The sequence below is a fragment of the Vulpes lagopus genome, chromosome 6 (assembly GCF_018345385.1).
Source record: "Vulpes lagopus strain Blue_001 chromosome 6, ASM1834538v1, whole genome shotgun sequence".
Lineage (NCBI taxonomy): Eukaryota > Metazoa > Chordata > Mammalia > Carnivora > Canidae > Vulpes > Vulpes lagopus.
Window position 1 is genome coordinate 12597653 of NC_054829.1, and position 23646 is coordinate 12621298.

The 23646-nt window shown below is 42.3% G+C and overlaps 1 long non-coding RNA gene across 1 annotated transcript; it reads left to right on the plus strand.

Annotated features, from left to right (window-relative positions):
- Positions 1–369: 369 nt before the first annotated feature.
- On the plus strand, positions 370–10581 carry LOC121492909. Its single transcript, XR_005988339.1, has 3 exons — positions 370–486; positions 5145–5234; positions 10529–10581. It is a non-coding gene; the product is annotated as an uncharacterized LOC121492909 (long non-coding RNA).
- The last annotated feature ends 13065 nt before the right edge of the window (positions 10582–23646 follow it).

The window sequence follows — 23646 nt, forward strand, 5'->3', positions numbered from 1 at the left end:
ACTTGGGTGGCTCAGTGGTTGAGCGTCTGCCTTCAGCTCAGGGCGTGATCCAGGCGAGAGATTGAGTTCTCGCGTCAAGTTCCCTTCAGGGAGCCCGCTTCTCCCTCTGTCTGTGTCTCTGCCTCTCTCTGTGTGTCTCTCTTAATAAAGAAATAAAATCTTTTAAAAAAATGAAATAAGGTAATTGGAAATGCAATTAGTAAACTCAAGATGAAGTCATTAAAGTAGTCACTAATCCCAAATGACTGTTATCCTTATAAAAAAGGGGAAATTTGGACACAGAGAGACACACAGGGACAATATCATGTGAAGCCGAAGGCAGAGATCAGGGTCATGCTTCTACAAGCCAAAGAATGCCAGAGATTGCCAGCAACCAGCAGGAGCTAGAGGAGAGGCCTGGAACAGCCCCAACCCCCGGGGCCCTCAGAAGGAACCAACCCTGCCTACCAACAACATGATGTTGGACTTCTTGCAGACCCCGGAAATGTGAGGCTATTTATTTCTATTATTTAAGTTATCCAGTTTGTGGAATTCTGTTATGGCAGCCCTGGCAAGCCAAGATAGACTGTGTAGCCACTCCTACCTGTAATTTATGGTATCCTTCTCGTGGCTTCTAAATGGGGCTCATCAAGTCTCATCACTGTTTGCAAGAAAAGTTCAATCAGTGTATCCAGTGATTTTACTTTTACTGACCAATCTGCAACATCCATCACTGGAAAGCAACCCCCTCCCAAAATATTTGGGGAGATATAATTGCTTCTTTAATGAGTAGCCATATTTTCACTCTGAGATGATTTAGCACACCTTTAAGACATCCAGCCTGTAACATTTATGTTTTACGTCAAGAAAGAGTCTGTTCGTATTTGGTCATTCTTGTTTAAAAGAATTTAGCCTTGCGGTTAAACAGGCCAGTCTTGTCATCGTAAGTAAAAATTATAATCGCTTTAGGTTTCTGATTTCTAAATCTTTCTACATTTATACAAAGTTTTAGAACATTTAAGAGAAATTAAGACAACATGATGACAAAGTTACAGTAACAGCTATAAGTGACGTAAATATAACTATAGTTATAAGATTCTACATAGTTTATTAGATTTACAAAAATTATACAAACACTTGGGAAGTTTTTTGTTTGTTAAGATAGACACTTGACTCACATTACAAGGAAATCTAATACAAGTATATACATGCAGTTAAAAATGCTTAAAGGCATTTTAACAGAATTTATTAAAGCCTCCTGAAGAGTGTTAAATATAGAATAATAAGATTTGTAAGTCAAATCCAAGAGAGGATTGGCAAACTTTCTGTAAAGGGCCCAGTGGTAAATAGCTCAGGCTTTGTGCACCCTGTGGTCTCTACTGCAAGTCTGTAACTCTGCCATCCATCGTAGCACAGAAGCCACAATAGGCAATATGTAAATGAACAGGTATGGCCATGTTCCAGTAAAACTTTACTTACAAAAACAGGCAGCCAGCCAGACTTGGCTCACAGGCAACCGTGGGCCAACCTCTGATTTAAAAGATTAAAGATTTTGAAATGTGTAAGTTTTCAAATGTATGACTTCAATAAGTCAAATATTAATTATAAAAACAACATAACCACTGAATAACCTTCACTGTGCATAAAAGCCACCTTCAAATTTATCTTAAAAAGTCACATTGAAATGAACGAGGTGACATTGGGAAACAATGTCAGGTGGCAGAAAGAGGATGAATTTTGGAGTTTGATACCTAGTTTCCAGTCCTACCTCTGGTACTCCGGTTAAGTAAACTATTTGGAAAAAATCATTTAGCATCTGATCTGTGTAAAGCGACCATAATCTTCATTGGACCTATTCTCATTAGGTTGTTGTGATAGTCAAATGAGGCCTTACATAAAAGTGTGCATTGAAACTGGAAAGTATCTTTCAAAAATAGAGGATTATCACAACCAAAGTATAAATGCATTTGCACATGTTGTATGTCCACAAAGTGTATCAAGAATTTTGAATAATGTCTTACCATACTTATCACTTGAAAAACTCTCATCTTGGTTGTAACTACTCTACACTCTTCTGCTCATCAGAATTTGAATTCATATAATACTCAGAAATTTGTCTCTTTAACATGAAAAATATTAACCTCGGCATTTTATGGTTTCAACAGATTCATCATGGGTTCTTTCTAAGGCCAACTTCTTTCCCAGGAAAAGCCCAATTTTTAAATTTAGTTCATGCTTTTTGTACCATGGTTTGCTGTATAATTTTAGAGCTAGCAGGAATCTTCAAAATCATTCCATTCAATCCTATAAGTGTTCTAGATGAGGATACTGAAGATTTGATGAGCTTGCCGGAAAGCACACTATTAGGAGAACATTTATAACTTAATCATGTTGTAAATGAAAGCTCAAAACCAGTCACGATGGACCCTTTTTGTATTTGTAAGACTTGTGTGGTGCGTATGTTCCACACCTTACACAAATAGTGGATGACTACAAGGGATGCCTAAGTGATTTACAGCTAAACGTGCATAGTAACAGTCCTTTCAACATCTATTAAAGTGAACTATTTGGAATCATCTACGCAGGAAAAATTATCACTCGTTCCTCTGGGTTCTTTATTTTTCTCATTTATACTGTAATTCCTCGGTAGGTTTCATAGGATATACTGATAGGAGAAAATAGTAAACAAATCAACTCTAACATTCTTTTTCAGTGTTTGTCCACAGAGGGTTTGCCTATTTAGTTTGCTACTTTATTTTATTTAGTCTAATCAGCTCCCTATAAGAAATACCACTGAGGAAGATTGTCTAAGGTAGAGATGTTTTCATGCTGGCATTGAAAAGCATTAATAGAAGTTAAATGTAGAAATCCCAGCATGCTGAGATAAGTTTACAACTGTAAGATATAATTTCCTTCCAAGTCTTCTCAAATCTGGAAGGTTGAGGATGGTTCATTAAACTCAAATATTTATGTAGTTTTGATAGTCTCAGGGAAAGGAACTGATTTTCATTCTTTTATCATAATCTTGTTATGGAGTTTACAATGCTATCTACTAAACTGGGTTTTTCTCAAAGCAGGAGACAGAGTTCTCGTGCAGACACGGGCCAGTATGATCAGTGTGGATTCATGTTGGGAGTTCATGCTTTCTCACCAAGCTTCTATCCAGTATTTTCCATATGTATAGAATATACATACAGAAATAGACCACAAACCCGGGAGATTGTGGTAAAATTGGCATTATACTTATTTATTGTTGTGTAACCTGTTTTTGTCACTTAATATGGATGTTTTCTCTGATTAAGTGTTTTTTTGAGGCATGATATTTAATGGCCACATGGTATTCCATCAACCAGATGAGCCATCATTAATTTACCCACTCTATTGTTGGACATTTTTGTTCCCAATTTTTCACTGTTAGAAATAATGCGGTGACGAATATCCATGTATATAAATCTTTGTGCTCTGTTTCTGATCACTTTTGTAAGATACCTTCTTTGATGTGAAATTGCTGGTCCAAGGAAAAGTGAATATTTGTAAAACTCTTTGTACATAATGATCACAATAATACCATTTATCCTCTCTATATGCTGGGCACTGTGCTATAATGAGCACAATCTCATTTAATCTTCACAATAAATTTATGAGGTAAGCACTATTAATATCCACATCTTTTCAGAGGAGACTGTGGCTCATGCCCAGAAAAATGGTTAATACATGACAGCAGGTAGCAGACCCAGCATTTGAGCCCAAATGCTGTCTGTCCAACGTCAAAGCTGATATTCTTAATTCCTGCACTATATTGCCACTTCCATATTTGCAAAATATCTTCCAAAAAAGATTATTACAATTTAGATCTCTACCCACAACACATGAGTGTGCCTATTTCCCTGTGCTACTGAGGAGTCTTTGATTACGAGGGAAGCTGAACACATTTTTTCATGTTTGTTGGCCATTTGTGGGTTGTCTGTTCACGTCCTTTGCATAGAATACATGTCTGAAATCTTTCCTTTTGAGAGTCAGATGATCTGAATTCTAATCACAGCTCTATCCCTAATTAGCCATGCGATGTCAGGAAAAATCACTGCCGAGTTCTGAGTCTCCATTTCTTCTTGTGGAAAAATAGGTGCTTCAATCAAATAAGCTCGTTGGCCATCTCTAAAGTTTTGTGATTCCATCTGTTGGTCCACCCATTACCTGTCCTAGTCACTGGGCAGCGTGGGAGGAAATAGGGGGTCACCTGTATTGTATGTCTTCATTTATATATTTAAGGAAACCTTTACTCCAAACCATTTCTCCCAGCCGCTAGGATTCATGTGCCTGAAATCCCAACCTTCATTCCCTGAGGCTCTTGTTCTTCATTCTGTTGAGCGTCTCCTTCCTGCCCCAAGGTGTTTCATTCTTTGGCTTCACTGGCATCCTTCTCTGATGGCTTGCTCTGCTCAGATTCCGTCTCAACTCTGCCTGTATTTCTGTAAAATGTTGGGATTGCCCGGGTTTGCCCTTGGCTCACTGTTCTTTTAATTAGATCCTTCTGAGACCTAATGATCCAGATGGGGTTCCCAGGACAGGCCATGACTCTCTTGCGTCCAAACCTCTGAACGTGTTATTCCCTCTCCCCGGAGTTTTCTTTCTTCCTTTCTTTACTAAACAGAGTCCAAGTGTGTCTGCTGGAAAGCAGCCTGGCTAAACCTTGATACATGGGCTTGGAGTCAGTCGTGTCCAAGTTCTACCGTGCACTAACCTCAGGACCTTGGGTAACGTAGGTGTCCTTCTTAACTTTCATTGCCTCATCTGTATAATGGGAGGAATGACAGTAGCTCCCACTTAAGATTGCTGTGAGAAGGATATGAGAGAGTGCACCCAAAGCTTGGCCCATGATGCTAGATTTTTTTTGTGCTTTCACGGCACTGAATGGGTACGTCTATCATAGCATCTAACATACTGCATTCTGAATATTCATTGCTTTATCTCCATTTGTTAGCACCGTGTCTAGCGCACTGTAGGCATTTAGCAGCTGTTTGTTGGGGGAATAAATGAATCACATTGCAAATACCTTTGGGAAGCTTTCTTTGGGGGGTGATTGTTTTGTTTTCTATTGTTTTGCTGGTTTATTTATTTGTTTGTTTTACTAACACCCTATCAAAAATTGCTTTCTACCCTGACAGGTAAAGAAATAAAATTAATGCCCTGAAATCATTAGAAGGTTAAGAACAAGGATGTCCAACTCAGAGAGACTGAAGAGCTCCAAATAGGAGGTAAGAATATGTGGAAGAGGGGCACCTGGGTGGCTCAGTTGGTTAAGCATCTGCCTTTGGCTCAGGTCATGATCTCAGGGGCCTGGGATCAAGCTCCCTGCTCAGCATAGTGTCTGCTTCTCCCTCTCCCTCTGCCTGCCACTCCCCCTGCTTGCGCTCTCTCGCTGTCTCTCTCTGTCAAATAAGTAAAATCTTAAAAAAAAAAAAAAAAAAAAAGAATATGTTGAAGACAAACTTTACATCTTTGTGCTTTCATTGTGGTTACTCTACAAAGATGCCCTAACCACCCCTCCTCCTTTTCTCCCTCACTCTGGCAGATTTTCTTTGGCCACATGAGCTCCTCATCACAGGCAGGTTCAGGTCCATCCATACTTGGAGATACCCTGTTACCTGTTTATCCCTGAATGTGTCAACACAGCTTCACAGAGCAAATGAGCAATAAAATATCTCAAACCGGATATCGTCACTAAAAAAAAAAAAATAAATTTAGAGAAAAGCAAACACACTTGGAAAATGTACTGGCTGGGAAGGTGGCCAGGGGCTAGAGATAGCAGAGAAACCAATGAGAAGTGTGTATGAAAAGAGAGAGGTCTACAAGCTTATTGAAAATTGAGATGTCTTTGGGGGAAGAAAAATCAATACGGTCTATGAATCTTTTAGTATAGACTCATGGTGAAAAAGCATGACAGCAGTTTGTGTGTGTGGTTTTTTTAAGGATTTAAAAATAATTATCTATGCACATTAGCTGGTATTTCTTTAAAGGGGGAAGAAAAAAATAAACCCTCACGAGTGCTGTATTTCAAAAAGATTTTAAGACAGCAAAATTGCCTTCCATGCACAAATGGATGCCTGGTCCCTCCCTAACGTGCCCCACAGGTTTATCATAGGTTCTGAGAGCCTCACTCACAGGGTCCTCATTAATCAATTCTGAGACTCACGCTAAATGCTTAGTGTTACAAAAACAACATCCACCTTCCCTCACACCTGTCTACGATCCCCTAAGCCCAACCATCTTTCCTTTTTTTCCCTTCTTTTTAAAGTATTTATTTATTTATTTATTTATTTATTTATTTATTTATTTCAGAGACAGGGAGAGAGGGAGCATGAGCAGAGGGAAGGCCAAAACTCCTAAGCTCCAAAGGCCTAAGCTCCTTGCTTAGCAAGGAGCCTGACATGGGTCTCGGTCCCAGGCCCTTGGGATCATACCCTGAGCCGAAGGCCCACTGCGCCACCCAGGTGCTTCCCCAACCAACCTTTCTAATGCCTTTAGAAAGTGATATGTAGCTTGTTGAGTTATGCCCTGGAAATGTAATGTCCTTTACTTCTCTGCTGCCTTCCCGTGTCCCTTGGAGTTGTTATTAGGTCTTCCCTGCAAATGCCCCTTGGAGACTGCCCGTTCCCAGTACCTCGCGTGCTGACCCGAGGCATTCACACAATGTGAAAGACAGAGTGCAACTGAACACACAGAACTACATTTCCAACTACATTGACTTGAGAAATGAAGCCTCAGGGCCAGTGTATGAATTACCCACAGAATGGAAAGGCATAGCCCAGCCTTCTGTACGCTTCCGGTCTTTATGAGCACACATGGAGTGACATACTCTTTTGACATTTGATAAAAGCATTTTCAAAAATATTTTTCCTTTCCAAGTATCTTGTGTTTCCCCCTCCATCTTTATTCATTTTGGATGCTTACTTTTTAATTTATATATATTTTTTTATTGGAGTTCAATTTGCCAACATACAGCATAACACCCAGTGCTCATCCCGCCAAGTGCCCCCCTCAGTGCCTGTCACCCAGTCACCCCAACCCGCCGCCCACCTCCCTTTCTACTACCCTTTATTCATTTCCCAGAGTTAGGTGTCTCTCATGTTTTGTCACCCTCACTAATATTTTCACTCATTTTCTCTCCTTTCCCCTCCATTCCCTTTCACTATTTTTTATATTCCCCAAATGAATGAGACCATATAATGTTTGCCCTTCTCCGATTGACTTACTTCACTCAGCATAATACCCTCCAGTTCCATCCACGTTGAAGCAAATGGTGGGTATTTGTCATTTCTGATGGCTGAGTAATATTCCATTGTATACATAGACCACATCTTCTTTATCCATTCATCTTTCGATGGACACTGAGGCTCCTTCCACAGTTTGGCTATTGTGGACATTGCTGCTATAAACATTGGGGTGCAGGTGTCCCGGCGTTTCACTGCATCTGTATCTTTGGGATAAATCCCCAGCAGTGCAATTGCAAGGCTGGTTCAACACTCGTAAAGCAATCAATGTGATAGATCATATCAGCAAGAGAAAAAACAAGAACCATATGATCCTCTCAATAGATGCAGAGAAAACATTTGACAAAATACAGCATCCATTCCTGATCAAAACTCTTCAGAGTGTAGGGATAGAGGGAACATTCCTCAGCATCTTAAAAGCCATCTACGAAAAGCCCACAGCAAATATCATTCTCCATGGGGAAACACTGGGAGCCTTTCCCCTAAGATCAGGAACATGACAAGGATGTCCACTCTCACCACTGCTATTCAACATAGTACTAGAAGTCCTAGCCTCAGCAATCAGCAAACAAAAAGAAATAAAAAAGAAATAAAAGGCATTCAAATTGGCAAAGCAGAAGTCAAACTCTCCCTCTTCGCAGATGACATGATCTGTACCTAGAAAACCCAAAAGACTCCACCCCAAGACTGCTAGAACTCATACAGCAGTTCGGCAGCGTGGCAGGATACAAAATCAATGCCCAGGAATCACTGACATTTCTATACACTAACAATGAGACTGAAGAAAGAGAAATTAAGGAGTCAATCCCACTTACAACTGCACCCAAAAGCATAAGATACCTAGGAATAAACCTAACCAAAGAGGTAAAGAATGCTTAGTTTTTTGGTTTTTTTTTTGGATGCTTACTTTTTAAAATGTTAAAGAGGGGCACCTGGGCGGAGCGTCTGCCTTTGGCTCAGGCTGTGATCCCCAGGTCCTAGGAGTCCCATATCAGGCTCCCCCCACGGAGCCTGCTTCTCCCTCTGCCTATGTCTCTGTTTCTCTCCCCATGTCTCTCACAAATAAAAAAAAAATGAATCTTTTAAAAATAAAATAAAATGTTAAATAAAATTGATGTCAGGATAAGAGTTTGAAAGGGACTAGATGGAAATGTAAGGCTTTGACTCTGTCTGGAATTCCCTCTTCCTCTTGATGTCACTAGCATGTACTCATCTTAAAGACACAGCTCAAGCACCAGTTCCTGGGATAATTACTCCCTGTCTCTGCAATCTCTGTTAGACTTGGCTCCTCTGAGCTTCTGGAAGCCTCTCCAGCCCCCACCACATCATCTTCCCCTGTAGACTGCACAGTTCTGGATGGCAAGTACCAGACTTTACCTATCTCTCTGCCCAGTGCAGCGGCAGACACATAGTATAGGTCACCTAATATTTATTAAATGAACAATCGAAGGAATGAATGGATGGATGGATGGCTATTCAGAGAAGGAAAGGTAAAGAAAAAAAAAGTGGCAGGTGGTAAGCAGGTTTCAGAAAGTGAGAATTAAGAGAGCCAACACTCATTCAAACAATTTATACACGAAGTCCTGGAGTGAAATCCATTTTTCAGCCTCCGCTGAGAGATCTGTTATACAGATTTTTGCCCAAAGTATATGTCAATTCTGAGTAAACTACAGTCCCAGTTAAAACTGTGAAATGAGGAAGAGCTGCGAGCTGCATTCAAGCATACAGTTATAGCAACTTGTTTTAAATACAGCGATAGCTGCGTTTTTCAGAATTTACCCTAGGGAAAAAAAAGTCCGAGGAAAAATCTATTTCTGTTATTTTCAAGTGTAAATATTCAAATGCGCGCGTTATCCCACACCGAAGCAAATGCATCTGAGTGGTCTGTGGCAGTGGAAAACGCTTGCATGGCAAGAGCAAAGGCTGACTTGCTTGGTGGTGGTTTGAGCACCAAATGTTTTCCTTCTCCCCCAAAGATTTCCTCTACCTTCCCTTCTAGAACTTGTAAATGCCCTTTGAATGAAAGCCAGTCTTCTGAAGGGTTGTCATTACGTTTCTAGGAACTGTTCGATTCAGCTCAAGTTCAATTCAATGAACTTTTATTAGCTACTAAAGAGTAAGTCCTTAAGAGACCCACTAGAGTGCATATCACCTTTGTACTGGTTCAAGGGGAACAGGTTAAGTGTTGACAAAACAAGGTGCATGAGAAGCCTAATCCGTCACTCATACCGCTCTTGGAATATTCCTCCTCGAACGCAGAGCTGATGATGTCACCCTGCTACCCCCTCAAATGCTTCCCATGACCCTGTCTCCTACAGAATAAGTACCGAATTCCTTAATGTAAAGGACGTCTATCTAGCTTATCCGGACAGAATGCCCAGTGCCCCCCACCCCAACCTCACCCAGCTCCCCACACCCCTCTTAGGAAGCAAATTCTCTCAAGCATCTCTACCAGGGCGAGAGCCTAGAGACCATATTGGTTGATTAGAGATAGCCCTTCTTTAAAAACCTAAAAGAGTTCCTAAAATCAGAGTGACAATCAAAAGAGATTCTTACAAAATTTCTCGAGAAATATTATCCTTATATACATAATTACTGAACAGCACGTCAACAAGCTCCCACTGAAACGAAGCCTAGAACTGATATGATCTCTGGTGTTCTATGGCATGACTGGGGTGTCAACCGCCCTCCTGTCCTCAGCCGGCATCCTCCGTTTATGTGGCTCTCATCATTGTGTGCGGCTCACTTCTGGAAACCTAACTATGTCCGCATGAGATCTGTCACCTTTCTGTAGTGCCAAACTATCTAGCTGTCATTCCTCAGACCTGAAAACCCAGTCTTCCTGCCTCATCTCCACAGGGTTCATCTACTATCATGAATACGTCTTTATCATACACGCCTATGTTTTATTGTTGATTCTGGACAAATCTCATGAGGCCCTGAAACAGCAGGTCCGGCCTTACAGGATCCTGGGACAATGGGATTGACCGGAGTTGGCTCTCAATACTTGATTCTTCCTGCTAGTCCCTCCCACCTGCCTTCACTGCCCTCTGCATCCGACTGCCCTTGGGCACATGAGCATGGACATTTCTGCTGTTCCACATTGATGTCCATAATGAGAGCCACTTCCTGAGGGCTTGTGTTGTGTGCTTTTAGGAAGGTGACGGGGGTAGACTTAGACTGGGGTTTAAGTTTGGGCTCTGTCACCTAATACCTCAGTGACCTTGGGCAAGTCTCAGGCAGAGCTTTTGGTTTCAGCTTTTTTTTTTCTTTTTAAGGTTTTATATTATTTATTCATGAGAGACACACAGAGAGAGGCAGAGACACAGGCAGAGGGAGAACCAGGCTCCCTGCGGGGAGCCCGATGCGGGACTCGATCCCAGGACCTCGGGATCATGCTCAACCACAGAGCCACCCAGGAGTCCCTCGGTTTCACCTTTCAGAGCTTCCATTTCCTTATCTAAAGAAAGGAAAGAACTGCTACTCATGGTTGGTATATATATGAATATATGTGTGTGTTTTATAAAATTGTTTTTGTGTGTATACGTATAAAATTGGTCATCTCTTCCCTTCATGTTTAGTGTCTTTGCTTTTACTGTTTCTCCCTTATTCTGGGATGCTATTTGCCTCCATCCTCCACCTGTCAAAACCCTACTCATATTTCAAAGTGCAATTAAAATGCCACCCTTTCTAAGGCACTTTCTGAAACCTTGCATATCGATTTGCCATGGTTCCCACCTCTCCCTATGTATACATGTTGTAACTTGGGTTTTCAAGGGTACGTGGACCCTAGTATAATAACAGAGCCACAACAGGCCCCACCAGCTTTTCTCCAGCCCTGTCCCAGCAGCTACAGGAATTTCTCCAGCCAACTGTCCTTGCCCAACTACTTGCCTCAAGGAAGCATTTGAGCCTTGACCCTAAACGACCTTGTCCCTAGTTCTTCATATTTTCCCAATTCTGTACTTTACCTTTGTCGCACTTACTCAATGAAATAATCACTGATAGAGGTATGAGTTAAATCTGTTTGCCCCAAGCAGACCAGGAGCCATTTGAAGCAGAAGCCAGTAGCTGACTGGTTGGCCTACTCCAGGGCCTGGTGCATGGGTGACACCCGGGGAAGGATGGGTCATATCTGAGCACAGGCTCCGTGGGTGCTTCGGGCTTGTTCATCCACAGATAGTGTTGCTCTCCAGGCTTTCATGTGTCCTCGCCTCCTGTTCCCCCCATTGCTGACACCTGTCAAAGAGAAGCCTTTCAAAGGACCTTCTATCTTCTGAGGCTGCCAGGATGCTCACAATGGCAGATGCACGTGGTCCTCTCATGTGTCCTCTGTGATCCAACTCTGGCTGGACTGTCCAGTTGCTCAAAACCATGGGTCTGTGCCATGTCCATGGGGTTTCCAAACACAACCCCAGCGGGAGGTAAGACTGCTGCATCAGCAAGGAAACAGCGTGATCTTGAGCACTGGATACCCCATGGACATGCAATTTATGGAAAGATTGCGTCCACTTGGGTCTCACCCCTTAGGACTCAGGATGTGACTAAAGACCATGTTGTACTTAGCCTGTCTCTTCTCCCCTGATCTGGGAAGCGCTAAATCTGTAACCATGTTATATGTTGCCCTGCTATCTCCTCTTGGGGTGACTTCTTCCCCAAATGCCTCTTGGCTCACTGGGCAAATAGCCTTCTTCTGTTAGGTGTGCCCTATGGCACTTGCAGGCACTTTGAGACATCATCTGGCTTCCTGCTGCACAATCACAGCACTTGATATACTTGTCGTTTTATTCCAGTCTTGAGATTTCAGATCTGTCTCCCCTAGATTTTGAATTTCTTTAAGAAAGTGATTGTATCTTATTTGTCTTTGCGTCTCTCTCTCTCTCTTTCTCTTTCTTTCTCGCCCCTGCCACAAGCTCCTGCCCAGCATCTAGTCCAGGCTTTGCATATACTAGTTGCTTAATAAATATTTGTTACATGGATGACGGAATCAACAGATTCCGTTATCAAGGGAGAGCAGGCTGGGCAGAGATGCCTAGAGTCCTCAGGGAACCCCAGGAAGGCACATAGGAAAAGGGAGGGGGGGCAGAAAGCAGCAGCGACACCTCTTCTACCTGACAGCCGAGCCTGTGTCTGAATGTTCTCCTCTTGTTTTCTGGTGATGAAAGGGAAGGAAGGAAGCAGTACATCTCTGCCTTACAGGGCTTCTGCGAAAAATCGATACGCGCTGTTTACAAATTATTTCCTTTCCACTTATGTATAGGTCTTTGAAGGAGAAAAAGAAGTAAAAGAGAGAGGAAGAATCTGAGACGTAGGGCTGGGGAGAGGTCAACGCAGACTACCTGGGTTGGTTGGCCAGATCTTTAGACCAGCTCATGTCACTCTGCTTTCCCTAGTGTCAGGTCACAAGGCTTTTCCTGTCCTGATGTAGCCACACATTTTTCTTGGGGCTGAATATTTTAGAAAATACATTTGTCTAGGATGGTAGCTATTTTTTGAGTTCTATGCTCGCATGCACAGTTGTTCCGTTCTACTAGACACAGTTTACCGCCATTATGCAATAAGTCTTTCACTTCTTCAGAAACATATCGTCTATTTTTACAGTTCCCACTCTCTGTGGTGAATGTTAAAGTCCCAGAAGGAGTGTGCAGAGAAAGTAAGGATTTATGCACCAGTCACGCTATTGCTCAGGGCTTCAGGGTGTGTTTCCTTCATGTGTTTGCAGGTGACCTGGAGAGTGGGAACTGATTTAACTTCTACTTGACCCAAGTATCCTAATTGGAACATGATCTTTGGCTCATTAAAGTAGGCCTTTTTGATGGCCGAAGCCTTGAAGGTTTGGGTTTCTATACAGCAGAAAAAAATAAATAAATTTCTCCTCCCTATCCCTCCTTTTCTTAAACACAAAATGTTAAAATTAAACTCTTGTTTTCCACTGACTGCAGCATTTGCCCCCCCAGGGAGAGGCTCTGATGCCAGATCCAGAAGCTAAGCCTACTTCTGAAGAATGGACACAAAAATAACGTCTTCAAGTCTTCAGCACACATCTGTGTATTTGAATTAATGTGTTGTGTTTCTTAAACCTTTGGAGCAATGGAAGCCCTGAAATTAAAATAGTGAAATATGAGTCCTATCTGGCCTCAGCCATCCTCCTGATTTATTGGGGGTGCTTACACCTTAGTCTATGCCTTATGGTTCCCCATCTGAAAAAAGAGGTGCTGGATTTCAAGGTAGGTAATGATCTGACATAAATTCTCAAGCGCAATAATGTTCTTTCTCTGTTGGGGCAAAAATAGGATATATAAATGGGAAGCAGGACTGAAAATGTGACCCTAATTTCTAAAAGAATTCCACAGAACCTTCTCAAGCAATGTCGTGATCCTATCCACCGAAGGAAGCAGGTTTAGGGGAAATACAAATTATCCTTGACATTCAGATTAGCTGCTCATGATTTTGAATATTCAAGTGTGTCACTCTTTCCATCTACGCAATATGCTTGGTGATCCCCCGATGTTTCTAACGTTCCAACATTCAGTTTGGAAGAGGAGGTTGCATTACAAAATTTGTCTCATGGGGTAGGTATGCAAAATTTAGCTGTTGGTAATTCACTGCCTCTCCCTGTTGATTCCCTGTATTCTTCTCCTTCTCCGGGATGGATTCAGAGCTTCATGATCCAGCCCGGAGGCACCCAATAAAAATACGTGTGCCATACCGGAATGAAAGGCATGGGGTAGGGAACACGGTCGAATGGGATTATCATAGTGTCCTATGGTGGCAGATGACAGCTACACTTGGGATGAGCAGGGTGTAATGTATAAACTTGTCAGATCACTATGTTGTAGACTGGAAACTAATGCCAACACTGTGTGTCAACGACATTCAAAAAGCTTTTGGAAAAAATTTGTGTGCCGCAGAGGTGGTTAAAAATTTCATAGCAGCCACATTAAAAACAGTAGAAAGAAAACAGTGGAATTAATTTGAATAATCTGTGTGATGTTTTAATACTACATTCAAAAAACGACCATGTGGGATGCCTGAGTGGATCAGTGGTTGAGCATCTGCCTTTGGCTCAGCGTATGATCCTGGAGTCCCCAGATCAAGTCCCACATCGGGCTCTCTGCATGGAGCCTGCTTCTCCTCCCTCTGCCTATGTCTCTGCCTCTCATTGTGTCTCTCGTGAATAAATAAATAAAATCTTTAAAAAACAAACAAAAAAACATGATCATATCAACATGGAATCAATATAGACATTTTCATGTGATAGTTTACATCTCTTTTTTGCACCATGTCTTGGAAATCCAGTGGGTCTTTTACCCTTACAGCACATCTCAACTCCAAGGAGCCACGTTCCAAATGTAAAATAGCTACATGTGGCTAGTGGCTACCCTCACTGGACCACATAGAAGGGGCACAGCACTCCAGAGAGTTCTGTTGGACAGCACACACCTAAGCCCATTCATGAGGATTTTTGTCTAGAAATTTGTGTCTCTGTAGAAGGCATCACGTGTCATCTTTATTTTCCAAAGAACCTTAGGCAGCACCTTCCTAGCCCTCAGAATAACAAGAAAGCCCATTGCTGACTATTTCAGCCTATTTTTCCTCTGGGCTTCAACTACACTCTCTCGTTCCCTGAAAGCAGAGGAAACACAGTCAGATGCTCTCCTCGGAAGCACCTGTTCCGCCTGCCTCTCCCTCACTGCCTCGTGAAGCTTCTCAGCTGGTATGAAAGCTAATTTGTGTAACATTCCTTAAAGTTCCCAACTCTCATTTTAAAAGGGCCTGCCTCCACCCCCCCGTCAAAACTGCTCAAACCAGTGGCGTGCCTATAAATGTTTAACAGCTGGCTCTCAGGAGGAAGAAGCCCCGACGGTAGCGTTTGCCAGCTTGTGTAGTGTAAATACTCCCACTCTGGACGGTGATCTCAAGCCACTAGTGTGACACATCGAGATGGGAAGAGATGCTCGCTACTAGCTGGTGGGAGACGACTCTACACATCGCTGGAGCGCAGTGAGCTATTTCTGAATTCCCCCCATTTTCAGGAACCTATAGAACATGTATCCTAGAATATCCTTCTCATGCAAAGTAAAGCTGTCCAGAGGCTTCAGTGTGTTGGGTAAAAGTGAGATTTGAAATATAGTTGAATTTGGTAGGAAGGCTCACAGCTCAACAGAATGTATAGGAGATTTTAAGTGTACCATTCTTATATTCCCCATCTATACTCAAAATTAACAATACGGACCTAATCACTAAGAGGGCTGTCGAAAAGTTGCTGAAAGTGATAGGTGAGATGTCAGCCAGAGAAAGACAAGGACTGTATGACATCATTCAGATGCAGCATCTAAAAAAGCCTGTAAAACATAGAGTAGGGGCACCTGGGGGGCTCAGAGGTTGAGCATCTGCCTTTGGCTCAGGGCATGACCCAGGGTCCTGGGATCGGGTCCCACATCAGGCTCCCCACGGGGAGCCTGCTTCTCCCTCTGCCTGTGTCTCTGCCTCTCTCTGTGTCTCTCATGAATAAATAAATAAAATCTTTAAAAAAAAAAAAGCAAAATAGTGATCACCAGGAACTAGGCAGGGGTCAAGGTGATGGTGTTTAAGGTTGGACTTGTAATGGGTAAGATATAAATTATAGAGCTCCCAAGCACAGTAAAATAAATATAGACAATAATATTGTGCTGTACGTACTTGGGTAAATATCACTCCCTGGGCAGTCATATGACCATATATGGATATATGGCCATCACAGGCTGTAGACCTTAAACTGCCACAAGGTTACAAGTGAAATGTATTCAATAATAATAATTTTTTAAAAAGTGCTAGAGGTGAGATCAGCTTTCATTAGCACCTTTTCATTCTGGTCAGGTGATGGCTGTATTACCCATTGTTCCATAGGAAGAGACAATATCAAATACATAAAGAGCTTGAGAATGTATCTGAATTTCTCATTGACCCATTCTTCTAGGAAAAAAAAAAAAAGAATGTGCTTTCTTTTTCTTTCCTTTTCTTTCTTTCTTTCTTTTTTTTTTTAAGCATGTGCTTTTCAAGGCTGAGATAAATGGCACAAAGGCAACATGGTCCATCTTAAATGGGAACACAGAATGTGGGACCCTAAGTTATAGTGTGAACTACCTATAACAAGCTGTAGGATCCTGAACAAACTTTGAAACTACACAGGGCCTCCTTCTCCTCAACTATAAAACCAGGGGCTGGACTAGCTCAGTGATTCTCATGATACACGACCATCACTATTTTTATCATTTCCACATGCCACCTGCACTATTTTCTCTATATTTTTCCTAAAGCAACTCATCTCTTTTTAGTTAACTACTGAGTCTTTTCCCAAGTAATAACATCTATAAAATCAGTCTTGATACACTAGCTATTTTTTTCCTAATAAACATTGATATGCAAACACAAGTGTGAATTTAACTGTGGCGTGTGTACCTCCTAAAATCATCTTCCATGCCACATGTGGTTAGCATTCTGTGGGTGATGTGATGTCTGTGGGTCCCACGGCGTTGTCGGTTTGCAAGCCAAGTCATAATTTCAGCCACTTCAGTGCTCACTGTGGAAATTTCAGGATTGATTCATATTGCAGTGACACTTGTCAATCAAGATGAGTGAAACTAATGGATCCTCCAGCTGTACTGTTGTCCAGGCCTCTCATTAGAGATAAAAGGTGGTTTGAGACTTCTATTCTGAAATGTATTTGCTCCTATACCAATATAACTTTCTCGTTCCATCAAGCCGCAGAAAGATCTGATCAAAAATTTAAATGAACGCATTTTGCATATAATATTTTGTCTCTCACTATTAAGCTCAGTAAATAGGTTGAAATCTGCATATAAATCACTTATATTTGCCTGCTTGTCTCTATGGGGGTTGCAGCTATGGTGCTTTAAATATCATGTGAAATCTTTAAGAGATTGCTGGGCATGGGAGAGACATAGATTTTTATTAAAAGAAATTATGAATTAGAAAGCAGGACTTTCTTTAGAGTTGATGTGGCTTCAATAATTTCAACCAGATGAACCGTTGTCAACAATTTGCATTTAAAATATAATTAATTATGTTAGTCTGCCTGCTATTATACCCAGAAATTGAGATACCATACATGTTTATAATAGGAAATTTCTCAATTGTCTTTTTTAATCCACTATGAAGCTGCACATATATTTCCACAGAAGGAAAGAGGAAAAAAAAATTGTGCTGCTAAAGTAATACCAGTCTTTTCTAGGATTATGAATCAGTGGATGGTTTGTGGGATTAGTGATTTCTCTTCTCAAATGAAAACCAGATGGGCAAAGCCAAAAAGCATAAACAGTTAAGGGAAAAAATTGGCAGAAAAAAGTCACATTTGATGATTACATTTGTTGTTATACCTTCTCTTATGTAATGAGATAGTCAGGAACTCGGTTTATAAGATAATGTAACTCCTGAGCTCTGATTTGACCCAATAAAAGTTCAGACTGTTTTGTTTGGGAATGATTAGGTAGCTATATGATAATCGGGTAGCTGTTTTTATTAGAAACAGAAAATTCTCGTCCACACAAAAACTTACAGGAAATGTTCATCCTGCTGTTTGTTTAAACGTATAATAATAAGTTTATGTTTATGGTTACAACTAAAAAAAAATAGGGTGAACAAACTTAGTGCATGGCCTGTATGATGAAGTGTTTGCAACATCTATAAAATTACTAAGCCATACATTTTAGTAATATTTGATGTTTCACCACAAATGCAAGGATCTAATTTGTATCTGCTTTTGAACAGGAGAGCAGAAAGTCATGTTAATCACTCAGTGTTTTAGAGAACGTGATACTGAAGAAATAACACGCAGTTTGCTATTAATCTAGGCAATTTGTCTAGAATCCCAGATGCATTGGCTCGGCCGTTCACCCACATTCCGTGACGGCTGCCATGAGCCCAAGTCTGTCTGGGCTCTTCACAAGCATCATCCCGTTGCTCCCCCTACTTTTCAAAGGAGGGGGATTGAGGCGCCAAGGGGTTAAGGGATGAGACTGCCCAGCCAGTACAGGGCAGAGCTGGGTTTGAACAGAGACACAGCAGTAGGGCTGTGTTCTCAACTTCTTCCTCCAACCCAAGCTCTGGGCTGGGTGCTGGGAACACACTCAACTGTGGCTGATGCAGCCCTTCACTTAGAACCTGGGAAAATGTGGAACCTGAAGACGCCTTGGAAATCTGGCCAAACTCCCTTTTATTCTGGATAAGAAGACAGTGGTTTAGTGTGTCTTACCATGTACTTGATAGACAAGGTGTATAGATACAAATGTAGAGATAAAAATTATGAATTGGGTACTTAAAATGCTGATAATGTCATTCACTAAAGGCTGCAGTATCTTTGAAGCTTGACTATGTATAAGCTAGTACTTGGGTCTATTCTTCACTCAAACATATGGTAAGAATACGGGTGTCAGGGAGTATTATAACTATGGCACAAATGGAGACAAAAAAATGAAATAACAATTCTGGTTGGTTGAGTTCAACAAATATACATTGGGTGCCTCTGTACTGACTACAGACATAAGGCTGGGTGAATAATGATGGACTCGACATGCAGGGCACTGGGTCTCATGGCCGTTACCAGGAGGTGGGAGAAAAGAGACATTTAGCATCATTAATCCATACAGTGTAATGAGGGGAGCTTGAGGGTGTTGTTGGCACATAGCAGGGACACCTAGCCCAGTGAAGGGGCATCGGGGTTGGAGGGGGTGTTGGGTGGAGGACAGGAAAGAGAAAGGCGATCCGGATAGAAGGATGTTCAATGCCAAGACCTCTTGAGTGATATCTGCAGCTGTTTCGGGTCACTGTGCCAGATTCCTCCCATTTGCTCCCCTACTTTCCACCTTTTGCCCCCAACTCTCTGACAGGAGACTCATTTGCCGAGACCTCATCAGAGAGCACCCATGTGCTCTATGGCTGCTAGTTGAGTTCAGCCAATAGGGAGTCCCAAAAGGAGACTTAGATGCAGGGAGGTGACTGAGTTTAGGTCCTAGCGGGGTGGCTCACTGGTGGTGTCCTAGGACACTCGTCCACCTAGCTCTCTCTTCCAGCATCCTTTAACTGCTCTCTCCTTGAGGTGAGGACAGCCCTCAAGCACTGCGCTATCCTAGAGTTTCCCTATAGGATATCCCTTTGTACATCCCTTTGTACACAGTCTCTCTATTAAGGCTTCCTTGAATTTTCCCAATTTCATGTGGAGGAGTGGTGTTGATTGGTGAATAGGTGAGGATAGACTCACGAGTTGGTTTATAATCTAGATGAACAAAGCTTGGAATGTAGCCCAAGAGTAGCGATGGCCAAGATCAAGGAGAACCTCGTAGGTGTAAGGTTAAGATTTTGAATTTTATTCTTAGAAGTCTGGAAGGGGGAAAAAAAAAGAAGGCTAACAGGGCATTGGAGGATCTTCTGCAGAAAAGTAACAAGATCACATTTATCTTTTCCAAAGATTTCTCTGGCTGTTGAGTGAAGAATAGGCTGTTGTGATCATAAGACCATGTGGAGGGTATAGTCCTGGCCCCAGGGAGATGCTGGACAATGGCCAGCAAGCTCATGAGTAATGGTCTGGATCTGTCTTAAGGCTTTAGCTAACAAGGAGTATGTTTAGATAAGATGTGGTGGTGGGTGCTGGGAATATGGTGAACTAAAATAAACACGATTGGAAGTGTCTGGATGGCTCAGTTGGTTAAACATCTGACTTAGATCAGCTCAGATCTCCATCTCAGGGTCTTGAGTTCAAGCTCCTCATTGGGCTCCAGGCATGGAACCTACTTTAAAATTAAATAGACATGGGGCACCTGGGTAGCTCAGTTGATTAAGCATCTGTCTTCAGCTCAGGTCATGATCACAAGGTCCTGGGATAAAGCCCCTGCATCAGGCTCCCTGCTCAGTGAGGAGCTTGCTTCTCCCTCTCTCTCTGCCTCTCACCCTATTCATGTGCTCACTCACTCTCTCTTTCCCAAAGAATTAAATAAAACCTTTAATTAAAAAAACAAACAAACAAACAAACAAACAAACCCTTTGGGGCAGCCCGGGTGGCTCAGCGGTTTAGCGCCACCTTCAGTCCAGGTCCTGATCCTGGAGACCAGGGATCGAGTCTTACGTCTGGCTCCCTGCATGGAGCCTGCTTCTCCCTCTGCCTGTGTCTCTGTCTCTCTCTGTGTCTCTCATGAATAAATAAATAAAATCTAAAAAAAAAACCTTTAATAAATAAATAACAAAAATAAATAAAATAACTTTAGCAAATAAAGTTTAAAACAAAATAAAAAGGATTGTTGCCTTTCTGGAACTTTTACTGTAGTTGAGATGTCCTTTTGATGAAGGATAGTTGGGAAAAGGGCAAGCAAGGACAAGGCCCCCTGCCCTAAGAGGAAACCACCCTTAGGAGGATTTTACACTAACTTCAAAGGAGCCCTCTACCCTTTCCCATGTGATAGGTAGATGACAGAAACCTGATTGGGTGACAGGTGCTTGGAGAGTTAATAAGATTAAAATAGCTCCATCAAGAAACCAATAAAAACCCCTAGATGTAGAAACTCTCCTGGCAACCCTCTTGGGTACTCTCCCTCCTCAGGAGCTTTGTGTTATCACTCCATAAACTTTGCTTCGCTGCCCACCACTCTTCATCCAGTCTACCTTTTCATTCTTCGAAACAGCATGACCAAGAACCTCTGGCACTAAAGGAAAATAAATTCTATAACAACATAAATGTAAAGTTCCAACTGCTTAAGTGCTTTGAAGAAAAACAAAGCCAGGACTACCTCAATATATAGGGAATCTGTGTCAGGGGATGGGGCGTCATCAAGGAAATCTTCCCCTTGGATCCAAAAGATCCATATGTCCTACAAGGTGGGCGTGGGGTGAGTGGAGAGGAAACAGGGTGTGCAAATGTCCTGGGAATGGGAGAGAATGTCTGAAAGGATCAAGTAGAAGCCCAGGGAGGGCAGTTAGAGGGAACGTGTGGAGATAAGCCTGTGGGACAGAAAGAGAGGTTAAACTTCTAGGTAACTTGCGTAAGAAATAAAATTGAAAAAAAAAAAAGAAATAAAATTGAGAAATGGAAGTCAAAAGGGAAGCTAAGATGATATATCATAATTATCAAAGTCATTTCACTATTAGTTTAATGCAGGGACGAAACCGCTGATAAAACTGTTAACATTATTGTATCAATTCTGTATTGATGATACATCCTTCACTGAGCACACTTTCCTTATACAAACATTAAGAGGGGAAAAATGATAATAAAATGTGTGGAAAAGGAGTTTGGTTTGTTTGTTGGTTTTAGGGAGTCCTCTCAAGAAGAGGCAGACCGGGGGAGGGGTGATGTGGGGTCCACTTTTAGACCTGATTCCTGCCTTGGGTTTGCACGATGGACTGGGCTTGACTTCCTGATCTGGGGCTGCTTCTGCCTTGGAGCTGTTTCTCTTTGTTTAAAAAAAAAAACTGAAGTGAAATTCACATAACATAAAATTAATTATTTAAAAACTGAACAATTCAGGGACGCCTGGGTGGCTCAGTGGTTGAGCATCTGCCTTTGGTTCAGTTCGTGATCCTGGGTTCCTGGGATTGAGTCCCATCAGGCTCCCTCCACAGATAGAGGGAGAGCTTTCTTTGCCTCTCTCTCTGTGTCTCTCATGATAAATAAAATCTAAAAAAATAAAAATAAAACTGAACAACACAGCGGCATTAGGACATTCACAGTGCTGGGCACCACCACCTTCATCTTAGGTTCCAGATCATTTCCATCACTCCAGAAAAAAACCCTGGACCCCTTAAGCAGCAACTCCCCATCACCTACCTCCTCTCAGTCCCACTAATCATTTACCTATTCTGGATCTTTCTCGTATAAGTGAAATCATACAACTTGTGACCTTTTGTGTCTGGCTTCTTTCACGTAGATTAAGTGTTTTTGATGTTTACCCGTATTTTTTTTTAAAGATTTTATTTATTTATTCATGACAGACACACAGAGAGAGAGGCAGAGGCACAGGCAGAGGAAGAAGCAGGCTCCATGCAGGGAACCCGACGTGGGACTCGATCCCAGGTCTCTAGGATCACACCCTGGGCTGAAGGCAGGCTCTGAACCGCTGCGCCACCCGGGCTGCCCTGTTTGCCTGTATTATAGCAGGCATCAGTATTTCATTTCCTATATACTGTTCCATGGTGTGGATGTTCCACATCTTGTTTATCCCTTCATCTGTTGATGGAGATGTGGGTTGTTTCCACTTTGACTGTTATGAATAAGGCGGCAGCACATATTTGAACGTTGTCGTATAAGTGGCTGAGTCCCACTTTCTCACTCTTCTGGGAAGTGAAATATACCTAGCAGTGAAATTCCTGGGTCACATGGTGATTCTTCATGTAATTTTTCGAGGACCCCGTCTTTGGGCTTTTTTGTTTGCTTCTTACTTCGGGTCAGGTTGAGGTTCTATAGGCCTCACCCAGCAAACTGTTGACCTCCCAATGGCATCTGATTATTGACCAGAACCCCAACCATGTTCCTGAAGGTTCCCATCACCTGTAAGAGTTGGTTGAGCTGTTGCTGTCATCCTTATTCCCACATGATTTATTTAACAAAATTATGCATTAAAAATGAGCCTTGACCTCCCAAGGGGCCTGCTGAACATCAGGGAACAGAAGGTGGGGAGAGGCCTTGACACTTAGGAAGATGTGGAAGTCCCTCCCCACAAGGAGGTCACAGAGGGCAGTGGTTGGACGCTGTTGGTGTCCAGCCACATCTCTCAGGCCCATCCCCCCTCTCCAGGGACTACATTCTCTTGTCCAAGGGCTTTCTTTGGCCAACAGAGCCCACTCTTCCTCAGGAGGCAGGCAGGGAATGCAGGGAGAATTCATGCACTCCCCTCTCCTCCACGGCTCCTCTCTTTCAGTGACTGGTGGCAATCTAGAGGAAAAATCCTTGACTCAGGTTCTCTGATGGTCTCCTGAATTGCCCAGCTTGGTGATGCTCCTTTCAGTGGCTTTCTTCCCTTCCCTGTGCTCCTCCCCGCACCCCTCCACACATCTGCTCTTCCATATAAACCACTGGTCCCAGCATCATTGTCTTGACTTGCACTTTGGGGGCCCGCACTATGACAGTGTGATGGTTAATTTTATGTGTCAACTTGGCTGTGCCACAGTACCCAGTTATTTGGTCAAACACTATGCTGGGTGTTTCTATGAAGGTGTTTTTTTTGGATGACATTAACGTTTAAATAGTGGACCTTGAATGAACACATTGCCTGCTGCCTGCTGTAATGCAGGGGATCTCATGGGATCATTGGAGGGTCCTGAGAGAACAAAGACTGGCCTCCCCTGGGCAAGAACAAATTCTACCAGTAGACTGCCTTCAAACTTGAGCTGCGACTGAAACTGTTCCCTG